Genomic DNA, 10,310 nt, shown 5'->3' with positions numbered 1-10,310 from the left:
AGGTGGTCCTCTGCCAGTGTCTCCCATGTCTCACAATCAATTCCAAAGTTCTTCAGGGAGACCTTGAGAGTGTCCTTGCATCATTTCTTCTGACAACCGTATGAGCATCTTCCTTGTGTGAGTTCTTCATAGGCAGAATTCTATGTGAACTACAAGTTCAGACCATCTCTCCAGGATCATGTTCTTATGACAAATCAATGTGGTTCCCTCAGTGCTGAATGACTGAGATGCACCATAGGTCTTGGGTCCATAAATAACCTTCAGGGCATCATAAAAGTGCTTTGGATTGTTACTATCAGTGTAAAACTCACCGAGCCAAGAATCCTGCATCTCTCTGAGCTTTGCCTGCACTTTACTTTTGATGGAGTTAAATGCTTCCTTCTTAGAGACGGACAAACTATCCTGATGCTTGACCCTATGGAGTTCTCATTTTCATTTAGCAGCTTCTGAATCTCCTCCCCATTTTTGTCAAACCAGTCTTTGTGTCTGCGAGTGTTCTGGTCCAAATGAGCGGTAAGTGCGGTGCTGTCCACCAAGTCTCTGAAAGCTGCCTACTCCTTTTCTTCCCAGTCAGAAACAAACTGCTGGTGCTTGAACAATCACTCTAATCTGTTAACATTGTTTTCTGACAGTTGTCTTGCCTTAGGGCCACTGAGCAACACACTGTCTTTGTCAGACACATCTTCTCTGCCTCTTCTCCTTACAATGACACAGTCTATTGAATGTCTCTGTTTGCTGTGAAGGTTGAATCCACAAAGTTTTATTGCATTTAGGTAAATGGAAGACAGTGTTGGTGATGCGAAGATGAGAAGATACATACATGTTCGGTAGTAATTGACCATTGCTGTTGTTGTTTCTGGCTCCATTCCTCCCACGGACTCCCTGCTCTGTCTGATAGCCTCTGCCTGCTCTGGCATTAAAGTCACACACACTCTGAGACATAACCTCATACCTATCAGATTGGCTAACATGATAGAAAAGGAAAATGACAAATGCTGGAGGGGATGTGGAAAAGGTGGGACATTAATGTACTGTTGGTGGCATTGTGAATAATTTGTAACCAGAGAACAATTTGTAACTATACCTAAAGGGCTATATATACCCTTTGACCCAGCAATACTACTACTAAGTTTATTCCAAAAAGGTCAAAGAAAAGGGGAAGGGGCATATATGTACAAATATATTTATAACAGCTTCTTTTGTGATGTCAAAGAATTGTAAATTGAAAGGATGTCCATCAATTGGGGAATGAAAGAACAAGTTGTGGCATATGATTGTTATGGAATGCTGTTGTGCTATATGAAATGAAGAGCAGGATGTTTCATAAATACCTGGGAAGGATTCCATGAACTAGTGTGAAGTGAGCAGAACTAGAAGAACAATCTATACAGTAATAGCAATATGGTAATGATCAGCTGTGAAAGACTTAGGTACTCTGATCAGTACAATGATCCAAGACAAGTCTAAAGGACTCGTGATTAAAAAAAATGCTTTCTACCTGCAGAGAGGGAACTGATGAACTCTGAATGCAGTTTGAAGAATACTTTTTTCCACTTTTACACTTTTCCTGCTTGTTTTGCAACATGAATAATGTGAAAACATGTTTTACATCACTTCACTGTATAATTGATATGATATTGTATGTCTTTTCAATGGATGTGGGAGTGGACAGAGGGAGTAAAATAATTTGGAGCTCAATTTTTAAAAAATACATGCTAAAGTATATATATATTTTAATTAAGCTCTTTCAGGGCAGAAACTGACTTTCTATCTATATTTATATTCCTAGTGCTTAGCACAGTGCCTTACATATAGTTAAGTGTTTAATAAATGCTTGTTAACTTGACTTATTCACTCAGATGAGGTAGAAACTAACTTTTGATATCTACTCAGATCAGGGAATTCAACTAAATGTTTTAAAGGGCCTGGGAAAGGCTCTCTTTAAATAAGAAAATGGCTTTGAAGCCAGCAGCACCCCATTTTATGTCCAATAGATCCACTGTGCAAATATCTGAGGAACACAAGGTGCCATTAGAGCCTGTAATCAGCAATACTTCACCTATGTAATCCTTAAATTCAGGCTAGTATGTGAGTTTCTGAGAGCCTGAGTTATTCACAGGTTGAATTTTGCCATTGCAGACAAATAGTTTTAGGGATGTCATAACACCAATGTTATAGTACCCATGGTGGCTATGTATATGCTGATATAGTTGTGAATCACAAAATGTAACAGACTCTCCACATGGAAAATAGAATCAAAACATTTATTCAAACACCAGAAAGCCAAATCCATCATAGCAACCAATGGAGTGAGTACCAACATTCCCGAGACTCCTTTCCATTAGTTCTTCAAAGCAATACAGGCAAAAATACCCCTCTCTCACTCATGCTAGCTGCTCTGCCTCCATGCTGCTTGTTCGCAGCTCTGTCCTGACACTGTTCTTCCCCTTCCTGCTCCCCCTTCCTGTTCTACCCTTTTAGTAAGTTCCCCCCCCCCATGGGCTCCATGTGATTACATTTAGCCTATTAAGGGACAGGGAAGATCTTTGAATTCCCATTACCATTACAGATGCTAATAGTCAATTTGGACCATCTACAAGTTCATATAGAAATTTTAGATCTTTTAGACTAATGACTAAGCCTTCTCATTATAGTTTAGGAGAAATGGGAGCAATGGTTACCCATACAATCAAATAACATCCATTATTGAAGTATATACAATGTGTACTTTATGTGAAGCTATAACATATGCTATCATGTTGCACATAATTGATGTGATTACTGTTCATTCTGCTTTTGTGATTGTCATGCTTCTTTGATACTGATGGTACATAATGTAATTTTTTGCTATGCATGCATGTAATATATTTCACTATGAATCTATGTATTTGGTTACTTTGGTAACTTTGTTATCACATAGAATCCTAGATGAAGGATTAGAAGAGTCATTTGAAATCATCTAGTACAACTCCATTTCACAAATGGGGAAATTGAAAGCCATTTAATCTCCCAAGGATATAAATTAATAGAGATCATTTTCATTTTCATCTTTGTCCCCATGGCTTAGCACTGAGCTGAGACATATAGAAAATACTGTGAGATTGATGGTCCAAAATCACAGAGACTGCAAGTGGTGAAGCCAGATTGAACCCCCATTTCCCTGATTCCAAATTCAGTGCTTTATATTGAATAAGATTTGTGTTTTCTATAAAACATATGCATATTCCCATATACATTATTGATTGTGTGCTACATATTATATTTCTCTCCATATAAATACTAGCTGCATGTACTTAGGAGTCCTTAGATGTATTCAAATGCGTGCATATGATTGGGATGACTACCTCTGACTTTGTGATAGCATAAGTTATACTTATAGATGTTCAAAGTGTGTCTCATGTAATTAGAAAGGTCTACAGATGTTTCATAAATATATAGCCCATTTATACCAGAAACAACACAGCACAGAATCTGTCATAAATAGGATCTGGTTTCTACCAGTGAATCAAAATGTCTGTCTACACAGCCACACACCCTTTTTGTGGCTTCAGAAAATTCATAATCATAGGTTTAGTTTGAGCTACAAAGGTATTCATTTCAAGAAAAGCAGGAAGCTGCAAAACATCAAAGAAATAACTGGAGTGTGTGGTCAGGACAGAAAGAAAACTAGGGGCACATTAAAAGTGACATTTTTGTATTTCTTGCAGGTCCCCAGATATCCTTTTGCAACTTTTCCACTTCCTGCCATTGTAACAACATATCTTCAGAATTTAGATTTTAAAAAACTGTGAAAATAAAGAGGATGTTACCTACACCTTTGCCAAAAAAACATCCTAAAATGGACTTATCATTGTTGATCTATAAATTGGATCATATCTTCACATTGTAAGAGTGTTACTCAGTTCTGTCTCTGCCTTGTTTAATTCTGAATAGTATTTTGTATTTCATAGATGGGGTGACTCAGTACATGGGAAACCCTTGTGAGAACAGGAATATGGTATGGAAGAATCATTAAGTTGTAAGATGCTTCCACAGATTTTGTTAATGTGGTTCATTCATTTGCTGTCAGTGCAATGGCTTCTTAGCCATCCTTCAAAAAGGAGCATCTATCCTGTCTTAGAATCTCTCTAGGAAAAACTGATTCGTTTTCTTCCTCAGTAAGTCTGAACTAGAAAAATCTCTCAAGCCAAGCATTGCTTTCTTTTGTATATCTCTGAACTAATTAGCTTAAAAAGCTAATTAATTAATTACAAGCTAATTAATTAAGATCTCTTAAAGAGATCTCACTATATTGAAAAGAAATTAATTGAAAACTCGTCATTTTTTTATATAATAGATATACAAGAACAGGGCCCAGAAAACACACAATTTTTTAAAAACTTTTTTTGTTTTTCTGACAAACACCAAGCTGTATTTTCAGTGTTCTTTTCCTGCTGCTGATTCTCAATGTCCTGGTTCAGCAACCTAGAGGTTAATTATATTATTGCCCCATATTTGCCCCTGCTCAGATATTTGGAAATATTAATAGGAACTTTCTGGATATTGTAATTATTTTTAAATGAGAGGGTTACAAATGGAGAATGGTCAATAAATTTTCAGATGAGGTCACTGTATTATTAGCCTTATTAAATTGTTTTATTTTGTTATAAGGGAACTCTCATAGAGAAGGGGAAATATTAAATGTGTATAATATGGAAATAAAACACATCAATAAATCTTTAATTTTAGAAAATGAAAAGAAATGCCTAAGGCAGAGTGGTGTAATTGAAGGAGTATAGAATAAAACCCAAGTTTCCCATTTATTAGTTATGTGGCCACAGGCGAATTACTTAAATTCTCCGTACCTCTCTTTTTCTAAAATAGTGGTAATAATACCATTTATTGTACTTCCCTCATAGCCAAAACTTGATGCAGTTCCTTACCACTTCATGCCTGGACTATTCCAATAGCCTTCTAGTTGGTTTCCCAGTCTTAAGTTAAACAAGTAACACATTTCTCCTTTTTATTTATTATATGACATTTACTCTGTACATTTTCACTAGTTATCCTCCATGCCTGAAATTCTCTCACTCCTTGTCTTCACCTCCTGGCTTTCCTAATGTCCTTCAAATGTCAGCTAACATATCACCTGTTATGAGAAATCTTTCCCCGTACCTTTAATGTTTGTTCTTTTCCTTCTATTGATTATCTCCAGTGTATCACACACACACGCACACGCACATGCACAAGCACACGCAGACATACACACACATCTTGTTTGTACATAACTATTTGTATGTTGTCTCCTACACTTAAATTTTGAAGTCCTTAAGGACAGGGATTATTTTTGCCTTCATAATCTCAGCACTCAACATGAAGTCAGGCACATAGTAGGTGCTGATTTGATTTGTTTTGACTCAATAGGAATATTTTGAGAATATACAGATAAGAGAGATGGCTTGATTATCTATCATTAGTTTAATCAATAAACCAGTTAATCATATTTTTATTAGAGTATAGATTTAGAGTTGGAAAAAATAGAGATTCTCATGGAGTCCAATCCTTTTGCTTTACAGTTGAGAAAATTGAAACACAGATATGTGTGTGCATATATATGTGTGTTTATGTATACATAGACAGAGGGCACAGGGTGAGTTGAATATGAGGGGATATCTAAAAAATAAAATTAAGAGGTGAGAGAGGAATATATTGGTAGGAGAAAGAGAGAGATAGAATAGGGTTAATTACCTCACATAAAAGAGGTAAGAGAAAGCTGTTATAATGGAGGGGAAGAGCAGGGAAGTGAAAGGAAATTAATTAACCTTACTCTCACTGGATTTGGTTTAAGGAGGGAACAACATACATAGTCAGTTGGGTATCTTACCCTACAGGAAAGTAGGTGGGGAGGGGATAAAGGGACAGATGATAGAAGGGAGGATAGATTTAGGAAGGGGGTGGTTAGAAGCAAACACTTTTGAAAAGGGACAGGACTTGGGGCGGCCAGGTAGCACAGCGAGTAAGAGCACCGGCTCCAACGTTGAGAAGACCTGGAGATCAAATCCCGGGCTCAGACACTTAGCACCCACCCAGAAACACCTGGCCATGTAACCTTGAGCAAGCTACTTAACCCCAATTGCTTAGGGGCGGCCAGGTGGCTCAGCGAGTAAGAGCACCGGCTCCAGTGTCGGGATGACCTGGATCAAATCCGGGCTCAGATACTCAGCACCATACCCAGAAATAACTGGCCGTGTAACCTTGAGCAAGTTACTTAACCCCAATTGCTTTAAAAAAAAAAAAAAAAGAAAAGGGACAGAGCCAAAGGAGAAAATAAAATAAGTGAGGGGTGGGATAGGATGGAGGGAAATATAGTTAGTCTTTCACAACATGATTACTCTGGAAATGTTTTACATAACTATACATACATAACCTATATTGAATTGCTTATCTTCCCAGTAGGGGTAGGTGAGGAGGAAAGAAGGGAGAGAATCTGGAGCTCAAAGTTTTAAAAACAAATGCTAAAAAGTTGTTTTTACATGCAACTGGGAAATATGATATACAGGCAATGGGGTATAGAAATCCATCTTGCCCTACAAGAAAGTAAGAGGGAAAGGGGTAAGGAGAGGGATAGAGGGGCGATTATGAGAGGGCAGACTGGGGGAAGGGTAATCAGTATGCTTGCCATCTTGGGGTGTGGGTCGGGGAGAGATGAGGAGAAAATTTGGAACTCAAAATCTTATGGAAATGAATGTTGAAAACGAAAAATAAATAAATAAATTCTGGAAAGAAAAAAAAGGAAAATTGAAACACAGAAAGGTTAAGTGACTTGCTCAGAGTCATACAAGTAATAAATATCTGAGGTGGGATTTGAGTTCAGGTTTTCTTTACTCTAAGTTGAGTGCCCTATCTACTATGCCACGTGGACTTTGTCTAATACCTACTATTTCCCATTCATTGTGCTAAGTTTTGCAAAAAAGAAAGAAGGGGGAGAGAGAGAGAATAAGAATCAATCCCTGACATATCAAGGATGTTACACTCTATTCAGATATCAATATATACATTTAAAAGTGCATGGGGGGGGGAGGGCGGCCAGGTGGCGCAGTGAGTAAGAGCGCCGGCCCCAGCATCGGGAGACTTGATATCGGTTCCAGCCTCAGATACTTGGCACCCACACAAAATAACTGGCCGTGCAACCTTGAGCAAGTTACTTAACCCCAATTGCTTTTAAAAAGTGTATAGGGATGTCAATTATCAGACATCTAAGTCACTATAACTGGTCAGTAGGAGAAATATTCCAAATGAAGAATATCTTTTTCATTATCTCAAATCCCTTAACATATCTGCCTACCTATTTGACTTTATGCATACAACAGGTCCTAACTATAGGACACTATTATATGTTTGCAATTAGTACATTACAACTCCCATAGCACGACTTGAAAAATCAAATCTATTTTTTTCCTACACGATACCAAATAAGTAGTTTAGCTATTTGTCTAAGGATTTTCTTGTCAGAATCAACTGATTTTGGCCCCTTAAACTCAGATTTAAAATATTTAAAAGGCATAAAATGGAAGCAAAGAGAGAAAAATCCTCTTCTCAAGAAGGATGATAACAATATCCTCTAAAGGAAAACTAATGTGAGCGTTTAGTTTAGTTACAAGCATCTGCGGATAAAGAGTTGATATGTCACATGATTCCCAAATCAAAAGCATTCTATTATAGTGAAAAGAAATGGTATAGTGAAAAGTGGATTCAGGAACAATTTGGCTCAGATCCTACATCTGACACACTTAGTATCCATAAGACTAGAGCCTAAATCACTTAGTCCATTTCCTAATCTCTAAACCAGGTATCATAATACCTGCACTACTTTATTTGAAGGACTTTTTCAGGCTCAGATGTATGCAAAGGGCTTTAGAAACCTTAAAGTACTATGGATTTTACCAGAACAGTAGAGGAATTATGGAGTTTCACTAGGTAATTACTTTCCTCATATTGTGTCCATTTTTGTTTCTCTCCATAGAAAAGATTTTTGCTCAAGTCTTTACATTCTCAGCCCTCAGAGTTGAGTAGAAGTATTTCTGAGCCTAAGACCCACATTTGGGAAAGGGTTTATGTAAACATTTAAGCTGTAGAAACGCAGAAAATGAAGTGGAAAGGAGAAACATTTATCCTCACAATAGATCAAACAACACAATCACCCCAGTGACCTGAGTGATTCAGATGAAATTATTTTTTACCTAACTACTTGATTTTCTCAATTCTGTACATACTTCACATGAATACAGGCAGCCTAAATCTTGACCTTAAAACAAATAGCAGAATGGAAATCTAAAGAATTAATGTAGTCATAGCCTCTATTTACATTGTTTCCATTAAAAACATCCTTCCAGCAATCCCACAAATGACATCCTGTTAGGCATAAATATGCCTTTCATATCTTTAAAGATATTTCCTTTGCTAAAGAACACTGAAGATTCAAAAAGACATTATCATTTTCATTGGGATCATAGAATCAGAACAAAAAAAACCTTCAAAGATGTTTAGTCCATCTCCTTCATTTTACATATAAGGAAACTGAGACTCAGAGGTCCAATATCACACAACTAGTAAGTAGCAGAGATAGCATGGGAACTGAGGTTCTCTGGCCCCACAGCTGGATAGCTTTCTATTATATTATCATGCCACCAGAGCAATTACATCTCCTCTCTAGAGACACTTTACCACTCTGTGACAATGGGAAAAAAAAGGTCAAGTCTGGGTTAAGAAGACCTGAGTTCATATCCAGCATCAGAAACTTACTGACTGGATGATCCTGGGCAAGTCACTAAAACTCAGCTTCCTCAACCGTAAAAGGAGAATAGGGCCTACCTCCCAGGGTTGTTGGGAGAATGAAATAAGATAATATTTGTGAAGCACTTAGCACAGAACCTGGCATGAGTTTAACAAATGCTTGTTTCCTTTCTTCTCTTTGTGAAATCTCCATGGACCATATGGACTTCAAATACCATTTCCCACTTGTTTTGACCTCAGCATTTTTCCATTTTCTAATGCCAAATAGAAGTTTTTTCTTAATACCTTTCATTGGTCTGAATCATCACCCTTTCGATGAAGTCAGTCTATCTTCTGCACACACACATTCCCTTTGCCAAGCACACACAGACTGAACTCAGGAGGATTACAAACTGGATTGAGTATACAATTTTCGCATGTATATAAAACTTGCAGTGTCGACTTAAGTGAATACAGGTTCCAAATGGGAGTGACATTTTTGCTTTAGAGCAACAATTTATTCATGAACCTTATGTTAATTTGAAGTTTTAGGATGTTTGCTAAGTCATTCAGGAATAGTTATACAAATATTTATGACTGTGCTCTTCATGTAATCACCAAAGATTATGGATGGGTTTCCAGGCTCTCCATTACCTCCATGGTTAAATATAAAAAGTTTAGTATCTAAATCTCTTCACAACCTGGCGCTTTCCTACCTTTTCAGTCTTCTTATACTTTATTGTTGTTAAGTCATGTCGAGCTCTCCATGACCCCATTTGGGGTTTTCTTGGCAAAGATACTAGAGTGGTTTGCCATTTCCTTCTCCAGCTCATTTTACAGGTGAGGAAACTGAAGCAAACAGGGTGAAATGACCTGCCCAGAGCCACACAGCTATTAAGTGTCTGAGACCAGATTTGAACTCCTGAAGATAAGGCTTTCGGATTCCAAACCCAGTGCCCTATTTACTGTCACCTAACTTCCCCAATACTTTATTCCTCCATGAACATAGGTATACCAGTCTTTCTGTCACACACACACACACACACACACACACACACACACACACACACACACCACTCCATCTCTCCCCTCTGTGCTTTTGCATTGCCTGATCCTGAAGAGCTAACAATGCTCTTCTTCTTAGTTTCCCTGACTACCTTTAAGTCATAGCTCAAGCCCCACCTTCTTCAAGAGGCCTTTCTCACCTCCACTCCCCTCAGCATGCTAGTACCTTCCACCTTACCTCTCATCTATTCAATAAATTTTGACTTGGTATTACCTAATTCTTTACATGTTGTCTTAGTAGTTTGAATGTGAGCTCCTTGAGGGGAGAGACTATTTTTACCTTCCTTCTATTCTCAGGGCTTAGTACAGTGCCTAGAACTTAAGTAAGCATTCAATAATTGCTTTTTTTCAATTGAGTATAGTCCTTTGGATTATCTGTGTAAAAAAAGTCATGTACCACCAAAGATAGACTTTAGTCTACACAAAGATGATCTTTAGAGATATAAGCACTTTTTAAACTATGAAATCCTTGTGCATAATGTCTAGTCCTCACA

The sequence above is a fragment of the Petaurus breviceps genome, unplaced genomic scaffold (genome assembly GCF_028583685.1).
Source record: "Petaurus breviceps papuanus isolate PSGF00001 unplaced genomic scaffold, PetGlider_PUasm1.0 90849, whole genome shotgun sequence".
In the NCBI taxonomy this organism is placed as follows: Eukaryota; Metazoa; Chordata; class Mammalia; order Diprotodontia; family Petauridae; genus Petaurus; species Petaurus breviceps.
Note: the sequence above shows the minus strand (reverse complement) of the source record.